The 17,166-nt window shown below is 35.6% G+C and overlaps 1 pseudogene; it reads right to left on the minus strand.

Moving 5' to 3' along the window:
- Positions 1-3,101: 3,101 nt before the first annotated feature.
- The window catches only part of LOC149545596 (disease resistance protein Roq1-like), a 68,042-nt pseudogene continuing 53,977 nt past the window's right edge, over positions 3,102-17,166 (minus strand).

Here is a 17,166-nt window from a genome sequence, read left to right on the forward strand (position 1 = left end):
CATAGCACACTGTTGGTTGTTGTATTGACATGATGACAAGAGATTATATTCTTTCTTAATTTAATTTTAATATAAAACACTTCAACACTCTAAAGGTTTGTTTCAAATTTTTTGTAAAATTCTTCTTAATTGAAATTTAATATTAAACAATTCTCCAACACTGGGTTTTTTTCAAATGTATTGTAACTGTACTTTGCATGAAATTTATATTTCTCAACAGCTACAAGTATTTTTTTTATTTTGACGAGCTTTACCTAGTTTCTGAATCCAAGACCAAATTGGGTTCACCAAGTTTCATGTTTTAAAACTATGATTTGTATTGTATAGCCATTTGAGTTCTTGTGTTATAATTGTTACAGGACATTTAATTTTCCCTTGGTTAACATGCATCAGCATAGAGCACATCATAGAAAGCATTATATACCCAAGCATAATCTCTCTTCAGTGTTTTCTTTGGAGATCTATAAATCATGGTGTATTTGCACAAGTTAAGGGTATCTTAATGCAGTACCTGTCATAGCTTCTATGCGATTGTTTTGTGTGTAATTTTCCAGCCATATATCACAAAATATGGGCTGATTATGTTTTATATACAAATTCTATTGAATCTTAACAAGAGAAGCGCCTAATAATTCTTGCATCTCACAATTCACTTTCAGTCTCCAATAGTGATCCAGAACATGCAGTGGTGGGGAGGCTACTTTTGGGCATCTTGTGGAAAGTTTAAAGGAAAGAGTAACGAAAAGAGAAAAAACTAAATTCTAAATTTTCTTCTGTAGCTCATATTATATCATCTAATGTCTATTGCAAATTAACTTAAAAAGGGATTAAAGCCAGTACATAGGAAAGGAAAATCAGGGACAATTTATAACAATGAATGACAAGACAAAAAAAAGTTTCGGCTTCTGCATGTGCTTATCAAAATGATAGACTTCTATTCTAGAAGTTGGTAGGCAAGCCATACTTTCTGTCGAACATTAGCAACTTTGCTTTACAAATGAATCTAGTATTTTGCCTCTGCAAGGAGGAACCGAAGCGCTTGAACTTTCTGGAAATAATGCATTTTTTTCCCTTGAGTGGTGTTATGTTTTTGACAAAGCATGTCCATTAACTTACTAAACATGCAAGTATACATTTCTCAATGATAAAGTTACAAGTTGCGAGCTCCCATTGAAGAATTGAATTTATATTACATCCATTTGCTTTGGTTCTCAAACACCACATAACTATGGTGATCATGTCAACGTGAGGAAGCTTGATATCAGACTGTTTGTTTGGGATCAACTACATGTTTTAATATGGTTTCGATGTTTGGCTCTTGCTATCTCGTCATTAGGGAAAGGATTAAAGACGCTTTGTCAGAAGTAAGACCAATTTTTAAGGCCTGCACCAAAGTTGAGTAAAAGGTTTGATGAGTACTAACACAAGTATACTAATTTTTTTAATATTAATTAAAGTTAAGTCAATGGGACTTATGTGTGCATAAGTAGAAATTTCTAGGATAAGAGCATCCTAGGAAAGGAACATAAAGGAACTATACCACAGGAAATAAAATGAACTGAAATGAAGCAATGCAAAATTGGTTAAATTTTTTTATTGAAATAAAGCACTGTACGAAGATAGTACATACAGTAAAAATTCTAGGAAGAGAACATTGTTAGAAAGGGAATTAAAAACAAATTGAAACAATGCGACACCAACACAAATGGTTAAGGAACCAATACAAATAGTCAGATTGTAGGAAGTTATATAATGAAAACATCCTAGGAATAAAGGAACTAAAGTACTAAGAACAAAATGAGGCATCTCAACACCATCACAAGTGTTTAAGATAGTTCTAGGAAGAGAGCATCCTAGGCAAGAAGAATAAAGGAACTAAACTGCTAAAAATAAAATGAAAGTAGATCAACAACAACCCATGTGGTTAAGAGAATTCTAGGAAGTGAGCATCTTAGGAAAGCCAAAAAAAAGTCTTGTGGCTTCTCTTGCCTTGCCATATGTTTTGGCATTTATTTTACTTTTCAAAATTGTATCCTTGTTCCTCAAACCATGTGCAAACTTCCCCCTCACCCCTCTCTCTTTTTAGCTTGTTTTGATCTGCAACTAATCTTTTCTTCACCTTTAGCTCTGTGTTATTGGAATGGATCATGTAGTGTGATCCAAAACATTGATGTGAAACTCCAACATAATCAAATCTATTATAGACTATGAGAACTTGATATCATTATTCAAAATAAAGGAACTAAAATACTAAAAACAAAATGAAGCAGTCCATCACCAATAAAAGTGATTTCGGGGATGGATGTACATGACAGAACCTTAACATATAAAGCTTGTGTTTAATAATTTAAATTGAGAATTCATATGAAAATGGAAGTCAAACGCACTAACTCAAGTATTAATTTTATGGCCAATCAAGGGACAGGTTTCTAGAAGTTTCCAAGTTTCCAGATGACTCTAATTATGCTGGAAATACATCCTGGGGTAACAATGTTAAAAAACCAATCCAAATGGCCTTGTGGAGGGAAAGAAAATCCAGAAAGAGCAAGGGCTGATGAAAAGTGGAGGCTTGGGATATGAATTTTATCAAGTGTCTCTGTCAAGGCCTAGAAGGGAGTAAGCATTGACGCCATCATTGGTCACTATGAAAGGACTGATACATAATCTGGTAATGCTTATTGGGAAGTGCTGAAGGATGGGTGGGCAACCAAGGTTTCTACCTAACATACAAAATTTACAAAGACTAAGAGAATGTGAAATGGACCATGATTCTGTGTTACAGAAATATTAAAGAAGTCCAGGAGCCTCATTCTCAATAGATAAATTGATCCATAGTTATTTTATATTTTGATTGCAAAACCATCCCTCAATTTTCGTCACTTCCTAATATGATTTGAAAATGGATTCTGCAAAAGAAAATTAGGGATCATATAATTCACTAATAATTCTTTTCAATATACGTAAGGCATTCCCTTCCTCACCATTGTTCACCATTACCAAACAGCCCTTCTTTAGTTTCCAACAAATGACATACATGGAATCCAATCCAAGATGGCAGCAACTATAAATGTAACTATCCATTCTCCCACTCCAGTATAATTTTATGTTGAATCAAAAGCAGAAAGAGGAATATGTATAGTTTCCCCATAATTACTTTGAACTGCAGCACATAAAATGATTATGTTCCACAAGTGTTCAATTGTTTGTAGTGATGCTTCAGGCATGGCTTTTTCAAAGATATTGATTTCGCCTCCTACATCATCACTTAGGTCACGAAATAAATTTTCTGTCAAAGTCAACGGGGCTTCATTTGCTGCTCTGCCAGCAATACATTTGAATTCTGATGGCAATCTCTGAATAAATAAAAAGAAGAGATTTCAGCCCTTCAACAGATGTTCATAACACCACTAATGCACAAAAAATTAAGATTTTGTGCGTTAGATATTAGTTATAATCAATATTTTGATAGAGAAATAACTAAACTCAAGGTCCATAGCAGATAAATCCTCACTTCCATCAAAATGACAAACACAATTTATAAATCTTGTAATAGACAAATTTTCATTACCTGCAACTTACAAATGTAATTTGTTATTACTTCACGACCTAGAGATGAAAGATGTAGATATTTCAATCTTTACAGCTCTTCAATACCAACTAAATTTCACAGCCTCTCACATCCATCAATAGTTGTCCTCTCTAAGAAACTAAGATTTGCAAGACTTGGCAACTGGATCAGCTTTGGACATTTACGTATGCTCAATATTACAAGGTTTTCCAGATCAGATATCCCTGATGCCTCTCTTAATTATGTACAAGATTTCAACTCAAGATAACGCAGTGTTGTTACCACAGATAGATCAACTACAAATAAGTCTTCCATGGATTTAATGCGAAGACATTCAAGGCTTGGACAATGATCTTCATTCGTTGAAACCTTCCACATATGTTCTACTTCACTGATTTCTATGTTTTCTAGGTTACTCAATGGAGACTTCACAGTTGACGCCCCACTGCTATTCAAAGTCACTTCTCCCCATGATGGCAAATGTGTCAATACTAAACTCCTAAGGTGAGTGAGATTTCTAAGGGATTTTATCAAGGACCTACCCTTTAGTCTATCATTATCAAGTCTTCCTATGGTTAGCTTTTCTAAATTAGTAAACATTTCTAACGAGTTTGTACACTCAGCCGAATTAGACCCAATACATTTCAAATGGTTATTTGTCAATCATGAACAATTGTGACGATAATAATTTCCCAAAACTCATTGAGTACCATTTATGAAGACCTGACATTCCAAGAAGGATAATAAAAAATACCTGTGTCGTTCTGCCACAATCTTTTTAGGTGCCCATCAACTATTCTTAAACACTCGAAATTCTACAGAGGAACCCATGAGGGAATGCTTGTGTGTACGCTCCAAGACAGGTCAAGCTGAAGCCATATCAAAGCAATCGGTGCCTCAGCAGAATCATCCATATTCCCTAAAAAGCATGTAACTTGGGCACCGAAGGACCAGTCAAACATTGAGAGGAGACATCTGCCAGTTGTTTCAGTGAGGATGCTTTTGAACTGCTTCGATTCCTGTATACACAGATGAAGGTCAAATCTTTCTGCAATTCAAAGAAGCATATCAAATAACTGAAAAATGTTGCAAATGATTTCCGTATTTTCATGTCAGAAATCTCAAGGAGGAAGAAATAGACCAAAGTTTTCAGATGTTGAGGGCGCCACAGGCGATGTGGACTGAACTCACCCGCCAGTTCTCTCCCCAAATCACGAAGATGGTCGTGCATTCTGAAAGAAAGCTCCTTGTCATCAAATTCCTTGGAATAACACCACACCATTTCGACGAGGCATTTGTCCTTTAAGGTTTGAACTGCGAGCTCAGCACTCCATCCATAGGATTCCCATATTCTGATTGCCTTACTTGTGGGTTTTCCAATAAAGAAACAAGTGATGTCCACAAAGATCTGCTTTTGCTCACTGTTCAATGCATCAAAGCTTATTTTGACCCTCCGTTTGATGTCCTCGGGCAGTGACTTACGATCTTCATTCAAGACTAATTGCCAATAATGGTGGTCAGAACTACCAAAAACACGACCGCCTAAGACCTGTAAAGAGAGAGTTAAACCTCCACACACGTTCACAAATCTTTCAACCAAATCCTCGTAAGCACTAGCAGCATATGATTGGTGAAATGCATTCCAGCAGAAGAGCTCTCTGTTATGCTCTAGACTCATTTCTTTCATCCTGTAGCGAAAGTTAATTCTGGCATGTACTAACACCCTCTCATCACGTGTTGTGACAATTACCAGACTTTCAGAATTGAGGACATTTCTAACCAATAGAGCATCCAACTGGTCCTTGTGATCAACATCATCTAGAACAATAAGAAAGCGTGAAGAATTAACCCTTCGAAGATGAGACTTGAGATAGCTCTTTCCTGTTGGAATATTAAATGCAGTTAACGTTTATCCCTAGAGCCAAACACCCACCTACCTCCATGACAGCTTGCAGAATGATAAAAAAAAAATTATTGCTTGGTAGGTGAGTTTTCAAATTTGGAAAAGAGGGGAAATTTTTTTTGGTAGAAGACAAAAGGAATGTCTTAGATTCATTCGACCAGACAGAGAGAGAACAAAAGAAGTTGAAGTTTGAAGAGCTCAGAAGTTGCAGAGAAAGTGACCAGCAGATCTAGTTTGTTGCAAGGACAGAAGAATTTTATTTCGTGACTGCAGTTGCCCGTGCTTCTTTGTGTCATCCTGTAAGTTCATAGTTTGTTGTTTGATTCAACCTGTTGAAGCAGTGATTGCTCCAAGCATTGTTGTAAGCAGCCATTAGAGCTGTAAGTTTCAAGTTTAAAGTTTGAAGTTTTCTAGTTTGAAGTTTTAGGGTTACTTTAGGGTTTTTCTGTTTGAAGTCGAATGCTCCCAGATTTTGTAATGATTTAATTTAAGTTGAATAGAAGGCAAGCAGGCATACTTGAATCTATTGCTCTTTCCTTGTTCATTACATTTGAAAAGTTTATTTGGAAGCTTCATGTTCTAGCTCTCTAGTTTTAATGGCGAAAGATACTCACTTATAAAACTTCACTTGGTAAAGTCTTTTTGAAGTTTTATTTTGCAGTGGCTACTGAGTTTACTGGGCATCCACACTACCGAGCTCACTCGGTATCTAGTGTCTACCGAGTTGCTCTTCCTTTACTGAGCTCACTCGGCATCCATTGCTGCCGAGTTGTTTGTCCTTCATTTACCAAGCTCACTCGATAAACTCTCCTGCCACTTGGTTTCTTAGTGTTTACCGAGAAAAACTGTCACTCGACAATTGTGAGTGCCGAGAAAATTTTTAGGTTTAGGGTTGATTTTCTAAAGTTGTGATTTATATTTCTCACATGGTATCAGAGCTTTGAGGCCCCACATCCACAGTGAGTTAGGGCATTTATTTTCTTGGGATAATTGACATGACAGGAGATGCAAGAAAGATATGGCAGCAGCCACCACCCTTCAATGGACAAAATTATGATACATGGGCAAATAAGATGAAGACCATAATGGTTGCTAATGATTTGTGGGAGTTTGTAGTTAATAGGTTCAATGATGTGATAGACCCAACTCAGTATGTTGCTCTCACAAATGCACAAAAGACTCATTTGAAAGAGTCAAGGAGGAAGGATGCTAAGACATTAAGTCTTATTGAAGCAGCAATGACAGAGACTATTTTTTCAAAGATTGCAATAACAGATTATGCAAAAGAAGCTTGGGATATCCTTGAGACAAACTTCAAGGGGACTGATAAAGTCTGTACAGTAAAGCTACAGAATATAAGGAGGGAGTTTGAGAACCTTCAAATGAAGGAAAATGAATCAATTGCAGATTTTAGTTCAAGGACCTCAAATGTGATTAACCAATTGAAGTCAAATGGAGAAGACTATCAAGAGCAGAGGATAGTAGAGAAGATATTGAGAAGTTTACCTCATAAATATGACAATTTGGTCATGACCATAGAAGAGGCAAAAGACCTCACTGTTTTGACAATGGATGAGTTGATGGGTACTCTTCAAACTCATGAGCATAAGATCAATAGATTTGCATCTTCTTCTTCCCAAGAGAAAGCATTTAAGGCTTAGTCAAATCCAAGAGGAAGGGGGAGAGGAAGAAATGGCTCAAAGACAAAGAAATGTTGCAGCAGAAAGCTCAGGAAGAGTAGATGGAGCAAGTAGCTCAAAAAATACTTCAAGAGGAGGTAAGAAAAACTACAACTCAAATAAGAGTAAAGTAGAATGCTACTACTGTCATAAATATGAGCATTATGCAAGTGAATGTTGGAAGAAGCAAAATGATCAGTTAGGACAAGCAAATGTGGCTAATGTGAACATGGGACGTGGAAACAATGCCACTGCCTTCATCATGTGTAATGTTGGTGAAGAAGGAAGCCCTGAGGTTTGGTACCTCGATAGTGGATGTAGCAACCACATGAGTGGTAATGAAACCTTGTTTTCATTCATTGACAAGAGTTTCAAATCTGAGATTAAAATGGTTAACAATGGAACCCTACCAGTTGTGGGCAAAGGATCTATTATGGTCCGCATCAAGAAAGGTGAGAAGAAGGAAATACAAAATGTGTATTTCACCCCTGGTATGAAGCACAATTTGATGAGCATTGGTCAGCTCATTCAAAATGGATACAAAGTGCTGATGGAGAATGACATGTGCGTCATTCAAGAAAAGAAAGGGAGTAAGAACTTACTTGCAGTAGTTCAAATGACAAAGAATAGAATATTTCCCTTGAGGATAGAGACATATTTCTCATCTCAATTTGGTGTTGCACCTCGCACACAATCAGCTCTAAGGAGTGTGATTGAAGACCCCTCACGGCTATGGCACCTCAGGTATGGTCATCTTGGCAATGCTGGTTTAAATTTGTTATCAAATAAAAGAATGGTAGGAGATTTGCCACGTATAAGAAATTCATGTGACAAGTGTGAGGTTTGTATTTTGGGTAAGCAACATAGGCTTCCCTTTAATTCTGGAAATTCTAGGAGGGCTAGATATCCATTAGAGTTAGTGCATACTGACCTAGTCGGTCCTATGCAAGTTACTTCCATTGGGGGGAGTACTTATTTCATGACAGTCATTGATGATTTTAGTCGTAGGACATGGGTGTATTTCTTAAAGAATAAATTTGAAGCATTTGATAAATTTGTAGAATTTAAAGCCCAGGCTAAAAGAGAATGTGGACACTATATCAAAGTCCTAAGATTAGATAGAGGAGGGGAGTACACCTCCAATTCTTTTGTAAACTTTTGCAGGAAACATGGCATAAAGAAAGAGCTCACAACCAGCTATACACCACAGCAAAATGGAGTGGCTGAAAGAAAGAACAAGACCATGGTTGAAATGGCAAGGACCATGATGAAAGAGAAAGGTCTCCCAACCGAATTTTGGGGTGAGGTTGTGGCAACAGCAGTTTACCTAATTAATAGGTGTCCTACAAAGGCAGTCTATGATAGAATTTCAATGAAAGCATGGTCACGAGGAAGATGGATAGTTGAACACCTAAAGGTGTTTGGATGCGTAGCATATGCACACATGCCTAAAGAGAAAAGGAAAAAATTAGATGACAAAGGTGTGAAGTGCATCTTCACAGGGTACAACTTAGAATCAAACGCATATAGATTGTATGACCCATTGAATAACAAGATGACTCTTTCAAGAGATGTGAAATTTCTTAAAAATCAGTCTTGGTATGGTCCAACTGATGAGTCACCAAACACTTCAAGTAAAGAGCCAATTATGAGTGAAGAAGATGCTAATGAAAAAGAAGAAGAAGGAGCAAACAAAAGAAAAGGCAAGCAACCTCAGTCATTACCGAGCTCCTCTAGGCATGACCGAGTGTCAGTGCCAAGCAGCAACAGTGAAGATTCTGATTCCACACTCTCCTCCCTGTTACCAAGAAAGACCAAGAGTCCTAGGGAGATATACCAAGATGAAAGGTATGAAGATTTTGATGAGTGTTAATTTTGTATTATTTTCTCATAGTGATCCAATATATTTTGAAGAAGCTATCAAAGAGAAGAAATGGTGTAAAGCCATGGATGAGGAGATAGATGCTATAGAAAGGAACGAGACATGGGAGCTAACTGAATTGCCTCCCAAGAAGCAAGTGATTGGAGTGAAATGGGTCTATAAGACCAAATGCAATGTTGAAGGCAAAATTGATAGGCATAAGGCAAGGCTGGTAGTCAAGGGCTACAAATAGCAGTATGGCAGAGATTATGATGAGACCTATGCGCCAGTTGCAAGAATGGAAACCGTGCGTGCTGTCATAGAAATTGTAGCTTAGCACAAGTGGAAGGTATTCCAAATGGATGTGAAGTCCACCTTCATAAATGGTATATTGAAAGAAGAAGTATATGTGGAGCAACCACTTGGTTATGAAGTTGCAGGTGAAGAACACAAAGTATATAGACTAAAGAGAGCTCTTTATGGGCTCAAGCAGACTCCACGGGCATGGTATAGCAAGATTGACTCATATTTGATGAGCAATGGCTTTAGCAAAAGTGATGGTGAGCCTACTCTCTACATCAAGGCAGCAAATGGAAATGTGTTGATTGTATTGTATGTAGATGATTTAAATTTTACTAGTAATGACAAGGCTCTTATTGGTGAGTTCAAAGAGGCCATGAAAAATGAGTTTGAAATGACAGACCTAGGTCTCTTGAAATACTTTCTAGGCATAGAAATAAAAAAAATGCTTGATGGCATCTTCATCTCTCAAGAAAAGTATGTAGGACAGATTTTGGAGAGATTTAAAATGCAGAACAGTAAGACAGCCCTCACACCAACAGCAGTAGGTTTGAAGTTGAGCAAGCAAGACTCTAGCAAGAGAGTGGATCCAACGCTATACAAGAGTATGGTTGGAAGTTTAATATATTTGATTGCAACTCGGCTAGACCTAATGCATGCAGTAAGTTTGATTTTCAGATTTATGGAAACACCAAAGGATTCCCATTGGTAAGCGGTAAAGAGGATCCTAAGGTATGTGAAAGGTACCAAGAGATTTATAATTTTGTATATTGCAAATGATGATTTCAAGTTAGTTGGTTACATGAATAGTGATTGGGCTGGAAGTATAGATGATAAGAAGAGCACTTCTGGATACATGTTTCATATGGGATCGAGTGCAGAGTATGTGCAGGATCATGGTGTGCCAAAAAGTGGCGATGTGAAAAAAAGAGAGTTTGAAGGCGCCTAAAAGCGCTTCAAAATGCACTTTGACTTTTTTTCACCTATCCAGGAACCAAACCTGAAAGGTAAGGCCGAGCCTTATCGAATATCTGATATAATATCGAATATCCGATTTGACATCGGATATCCGACATGTGAAACTATTATTATGCCACTATTATTATTATTATTTAATATAATAATAATAATAATTATTATTATTATCATATAATAGTATGATATATTATTTAATATGATATATTATTTAATATTAATATTTACTACATGATATTATTATTATTTAATATAATATTATTATTAAATAATAATAAGATATAATAATTATATTATATTAAATAATAATAATATCATATTAAATAATAATAATAATAATAATAATAATATATTAAATAATAATAATAATAATATTATTATATTAAATAATATATCTTATTAATTAATTATAATAATATTAAATAATATATCATACTATTATATTATAATAATAATAATATTATAATTATTATTATACTATAATATAATAATATTATTATTATTATATTACAATCGTATAATATTATAGTATAATAATAATATTATAATGTATTATATTATAATAATATAATATAATAATAATATTATAATGTATTATATTATAATAATATAATATAATATTTAATATATTATAATATATAGTAATGTAATATTATATATATATATATATAAGATATAATATAATAATTAAAAGTAATATCTTATAATATAATATATTATAAAAAAGTATAATATATTATAAATTATAATAATATATTATATAATATAATATTTTATATTATAATATATGGTAAATTAATATAATATATAAAAAATATAATAAAAAAATATATAAAATGTAACATAATGTAATATATATTATATGTTATATGTTTTGGGACATATTGGATATCCGATACGATATCGGATATCGGATATCTGATATAGTATTAGATATCCAATACCTGTTGCATTGGATAAATAAAATCACAAACCCGTGGGCCCTCATTTTACGCGAATTTGGGGCCAGTATTACCACTATGGATCAGATATCGGATACGAGATCGGATATCAGATATTTGGGTATGTTTTTTTTTCCCCCAACTCATTTTTAACCTAAATTTAATAGATTTTAGGATAATTTTATTTGTTTTAGTTGAATGTAGGGTTTTTTTGACAAAAATGGTTAAAATTTAGATTTTTTAAAAATATATATTACATTTTGCAATTCAATAGGAATGGCTGATCAAAATGATGACACTGAGGCAAGGAATAATATTCCTCGTAACCCACCACCAAACGATCCAGTATCCCCACAAAACCATCCACCAAATGATCCTCCACCTCCTCAAAACCCTCCTCAAATCGAGGATTTGATAAATGAAAATCTCACCGAGTTGAGAGGTTTGCATAAAACATATAATAATGTACCTGCACTGGCTCCTATGTTATCCACGTTAAACACCATAGTGGATAACATTGAAACCCTTACGAACCAACAAAATGCTGCTCTTTGTTGGCGTGATGAAATGCACCATATGTTTGATGATGGTTTGGATTATGATGAGGTCGCGGCCCTCAACATAACCAAAGATGATTTGGCTAGCCTTTTTGCTAACAAAAAAATGGGTATACCAGTTGACCCAAAAAAAAACTAAACTATCGATTAAATGGTGCACAAATGACGCCATACGTGCAAATTTTTTGGATCATTGGTGGATGGTCTTTGATATCCCTCCACATGGAAATTTAGACATACCATTTTATTTTCTTAGAAAATTATATGTAGAATTTGTGTTGAAACTTAAAGTGAACTATTGGAGCATGAAGCCCAACATGGGCTTAGGACTAGGAGCTCCTCAGGATAGACCCTCTTCCCAGTGGAAGAAACTTGGCACTTTTGTCCCCCCCCCCCCCCCCTGATATCTCCCCCCCTCCTCAAGTGCAACATCCAGATATTATGGCAGAGGCTAGCTCTTAGACCATCAGAGCCATTCATAGGCTGAGTAGCCTAATGATATCTCAGGCTAGGTCAGTCCTGCCTCCTCGAGTTGATGATGTTGGTGCCAGTTCATCATCGGCTAGCTCACAACACATTTGTGTGCCTCACACTTGCATTACATGCAAGAATATTTGCTTGGGTCCCATAGGTGATCTTCTTGAGTATCATTTTGTATTAGACAAAGATACACCAGACACACGTGCAGAGGCTACAAACCTTGATGCGAGAGAGGAGGGGAATGCAGAGGCATGGACTCCTTCGATGTTGGTATGTGTATACATTTTTTTGTTATGACATATGTGATTTAAAGTTAATTTCTATAATAGAGTAATTTTAATTTTTAAGCCATACTGACTTTTACATGTATGTGATCTTCATTCATGTTTAGTTGATGACCGAGGAGGAGCTCAGATAGATAGACGATGCTACACTCTCGGCCATTTTATTTGGCCTTGAGACATCTACAGTACATTATGTTGTGTTCACATTTTTTTTTCTATTTGATTTTGTAGCATATATGGTTGCTAATCTTTCTTTTATCTTGCAGATACCACCTTCCCCAGGGGGACAAAGTGCAGGGGGTGAGCTAGCATGCACTGATAAAGAAAAGGTAATTAGATGTTTTCTAATTGATTAAATATCGATGCATTCTTGTAAAATGTTTGTGGTAATCTCATTTAATTACATTCTTTATTGTATATAGGGTGTGGCTACTAGCGATGAGCCTGTACAGATTCGACGTCCTAGATCATTAGGAATTTCCATTCACACAGAGAGCCCCATTGTATGTATAAGTATCATTTATTTTATATTTTTCTTGTTGATGTAGAGGAAAGTATGATTGTTGTTCCATACAATTTCTATGATTTTTTTCGTACCAATAATGATTCATGTCTTGCATATGTTCATACTTAAATAGGCTTATATGCACCTGTCCAACCGACCAAGTTGGTTACAAAGGTTTATTTAATTAAACAAATACCAAATTACTATTTTCCCTCCAAAACTAATATGACCGTTTGAATTTGAAATTCAAATTTCAAACTATAGTTTTTATGCATTCCCTAACTTTCTAAACTATTCCATTGACTCAAAATTGGTCATATGGATTTATTAAATGCAACTAAGTATGAAACTATCCTAAGACTACCCCATATCGCTCTTTTGGCCATTTTACATCATGTTGCCCTTAGGTCCTTACTAGGACTTTTATGACTTTTGTCTTTCAAAGTACACTGTTTATTACTTAATTCCATTATTGGTTTTAATATATCCCAATTAACAATTAATGATGTCTTTGATCCTCTATCTTCATCTGGTACCAAGGCTCTCTTAGATGATTTAATAAGTGCCCCTACACCAAACACCCCACCTTCAAAGCAACTCTTGTCCCAAGAGTTAAGGGGTACTATCTTCTTTCCTCCCATCCTTCTAGAGGGATGTTTGCAACTTTGCACCTGCAATGTATTACCTTGCACACCTGCATACAAATCATTAGAAACAAAAAGCATTGGATCCTTGTTACCAACCATGGTAACCTTACTGCCTACTGATTGTGAATAGTCATGTTTTATCCTTGATAAAGGCACCCCTCATGGAAACATGTGTCAAACTAGGATAAGCCACCACATTCTAAACACTTCTCATTTAAGCAAGCATTTCTATAAAAGGAACAACCATCAACTCTACGACATAAGAGTTGATCTAGCAAGCCTCTTGATGATTTTGGAAGCCCACTAGCCCCACAATCCTCCAACATTTCTTTACTATGCAAAGTAGAACGGGTGGAGCGTAATAGTTCATGGTGCATAGAAAACTCAATATGATATTTGCAACAACATGTATTTCGAATTTTGAGTGGCACACAATAAAATGGCTTCAAAGATTCAAAAGCCCTTTGTGATATATGAAGACTTGGATGAATCTCTCTAAATTGTTTGAACAACATAGTTTGACTTACCTCTAAATGATGTTTAGGATGTGGCGTGCGGTCTCTGATGCCAATTCTCAACTTTAAGACATCTTTAGCATTGGGTGATACTCGTGAGTTAGAGTGCCAAAATTGTGTAATTTCTTCTTTCACATCGTTGGATAGCTTCTTATCAAAATGTGGAAGTCTCCCACCAAATGCCCATGTTTCATTTTGAAGAGGATCATAAATTTTCTCTCGTCGACTAAGTGCTCTTCTCAAAGTAGTACGATTTAGATTCAAATCAATACAAGTTTGTCTCATATATTTACCCTTTCTCAAATGATGACTTACCAAAGAGGTTGTGATGACCCTTTGAGCAGCTCTATTATCCTTCTCTCTGCTATTTTTCCCAATGCTATTGAGAGCACTGAAAAGATTCTTCATGATAATGGCATTTCTTTCCAACTTTTTATTGACACGAATCTTCAATTTGGAAAGAATAGGTCTCATCTTTTACATTTTTAATAAGTGTATGAAAAGTTGACATTGCTCTACCACTGTCTTGTTGCCGAATTTTTTTTTGATATAGTCTTGAAGCCCATAACCGAATGGTTCTTTCTGATTTTTTTCCTTCCAAACTAGTAATAATTGTTTCATCAATTTCAATTATCCATTTTGGTATTTTAGAACCTTCATGTCAATTATAATTAGGAGATATGTAAGGTTCTTGTGCATTAGGTTCCTGTGCATTGTCATCTTCGACATGGTCAATTATGCAATTTGGATTATGACTTGGTGGCATTTCTTCTTCAAAATTTTCATCCTCCAAATTTTCAATTTCAGCATTATCATTTTCAATAGGTACATTTTCATTCCTCAACGGTACATATTCATTATCTGACTCTATGATTTCACCTTCGATTAATTCATCATCAACTTGATTGATATTTAGCATACCTTGTCTTTTTCTTCGGTGTTCCATTTTGTCCCTTTCCCTATATGCCACAATGTCTTCATTGGATATCTTCCTTTTGCGTTTATCCTTTCAATGACTGCTGCTCCCCATTCAGATGACAAATTCAAACACCTAAGGTTATATTTTCGAATTTTTTTTGATTAGTTGGGCCCCAAAACGTGAATTTTTCCAAAACCCGTGAAAATAGAAGTGAAAAAGTGATGTTGTCAGGTCTGCAGGGACAAGAAATTATTGGGAATTAGTGCCAGTAAAATTGGATATCCGATTTAAAATCGGATATCCGATTATGTAAAAAGAATTTTTGGGGGGAAAACTTGCTACAATTTCCCTCCTTTGCCATAATTATATTAATATTATGAAAATCATTGAAGGGAAACCGACTTTGGTTTATTACTAAGCTAATAGTATAGTAATATTAATATATAATAGTATCAATAGTATAATAGTGTTAATATATAATAGTATTAATATATAGAAATATTAATATATAGTATTAATATAGCTATAGTATCAATATTATTATTATACCCATAATAGTATTAATATTATTACTATAGATATAATAGTGTAAATATTTAGTGTTTATTTATATTATTATTATTATTATGCTACAATATAGTATTAATATATATATATATATATATATATATTATAACTATAATAGTATTATTATTACTATAGATATAATAATATTAATATTTAATTTTTATTTATATTATTATTATTATCATAAAATAGTATAAATAGTATATATATATATATATCCTTTCATTTTTTAACCCATATACATACGAACGATTCGAATATGTTCCTATGGGTCCTAGGACCCCTAGGGACATATGTCATCGATTAATGGGTCAAAGGGGGTCATAGGTCACCCTTTGACCCATATGAATGATTCGAATATGTCCCTATGGGTCCTAGGACCCCTAGGGACATACGTCGTCGTTTAATGGGTCAAAGGGGGACATAGGTCACCCTATGACCCCCTTTGACCCATATAAACGATTCGAATATGTCCCTAGGGGTCTTAGGACCCCTAGAGACATATGTCATCATTTAATGGGTCAAAGGGGGTCATAGGTCACCCTATGACCCCCTTTGACCCATATGAACAATTCGAATATGTCCCTAGGGGTTCTAGGACCCCTAGAGACATATGTCGTCGTTTAATGGGTCAAAGGGGGTCATAGTTCACCTATGACCCCCTTGACCCATATGAATAATTTGAATATGTCCTTAGGGGTCTTGGGACCCCTGAGGACATATTCGAATCGTTCATATGGGTCAAACGGGGTCATAAGTCACCCTATGACACCCTTTGACCCATATGAACAATTCAAAATGTCCCTAGGGGTTCTAGGACCCCTAGAGACATATGTCATCGTTTAATGGGTCAAAGGGGGTCATAGGTCACCCTATGACCCCCTTTGACCCATATGAACTATTCAAATATGCCCTTAGGGGTCCCAGGACCCCTAAGGACATATGTCATCGTTTAATGGGTCAAAGGGGGTCGTAGGTCACCCTATGACCTCTTTTGACCCATATGAACGATTTGAATATGTCCCTAGGGGTTATAGGACCCCCAGAGACATATGTTGTTGGTTAATGGGTCAAAGGGGGTCATAGGTCACCCTACGACCCCCTTTGACCCATATGAACAATTCAAATATGTCCTTAGGGGTTCTAGGACCCCTAGAGACATATGTCATCGTTTAATGGGTCAAAGGGGGTCATAGGTCAACTATGACCCCCCTTGACCCATATGAACGATTTGAATATGTCCTTAGGGGTCCTAGGACCCCTAGAGACATATTCGAATCGTTCATATGGGTCAAAGGGGGTCATAGGTCACCCTACAACCCCCTTTGACCCATATGAACAATTCGAAATGTCCCTAGGGGTTCTAGGACCCCTAGTGACATATGTCATTGTTTATTAGGTCAAAGGGGGTCATAGGTCACCTATGACCCCCTTGACCCATATGAACGAATATGTTCCTAGGGGT

The sequence above is a fragment of the Cupressus sempervirens genome, chromosome 7 (assembly GCF_028749045.1).
Source record: "Cupressus sempervirens isolate cs-2001-9-10 chromosome 7, ASM2874904v1, whole genome shotgun sequence".
NCBI lineage: Eukaryota > Viridiplantae > Streptophyta > Pinopsida > Cupressales > Cupressaceae > Cupressus > Cupressus sempervirens.